The sequence below is a fragment of the Tigriopus californicus genome, chromosome 12 (genome assembly GCF_007210705.1).
Source record: "Tigriopus californicus strain San Diego chromosome 12, Tcal_SD_v2.1, whole genome shotgun sequence".
Taxonomy (NCBI): domain Eukaryota; kingdom Metazoa; phylum Arthropoda; class Copepoda; order Harpacticoida; family Harpacticidae; genus Tigriopus; species Tigriopus californicus.
In genome coordinates, this window is record NC_081451.1 from 8,418,270 (window position 1) to 8,418,618 (window position 349).

General features: G+C 37.5%; 1 protein-coding gene across 1 annotated transcript in view; it reads left to right on the forward strand.

The window, feature by feature from the left end:
• The window catches only part of LOC131892337 (ankyrin repeat domain-containing protein 17-like), a 14,955-nt gene that overhangs the window by 3,343 nt on the left and 11,263 nt on the right, over positions 1 to 349 (forward strand). The window lies entirely within an intron of this gene.

Consider the following 349-nt stretch of genomic DNA (forward strand, 5'->3'; position numbering starts at 1 on the left):
ACCATCCGATGGATGAATTGAAAAAGAGCTCGTTCAACTACATACGAAACATACTTGAGGGTTTTAATAAGGAGCAATATCGTACTGGTCAAATCTATTAGACATGACTTTTGACCAATCTTCTTTTGATAAAAGAGCTGGTCCGAAAAAAAAAGCACATATTAAAATGTAATGGCTACCTCTAGTTTGTGCACCAACCGGAACCTTGGGATTCATCATATCAATGTACATTTAAAAAAAAAAAAGTTCGAACATTTGGAAAACTGGAGGTGGTCCATCATTACTTTCGCAACCCGCTAAAGGTTTGACCTAATGCATTGTTCCCTCTAAGGATCATCAGTCCCCATGT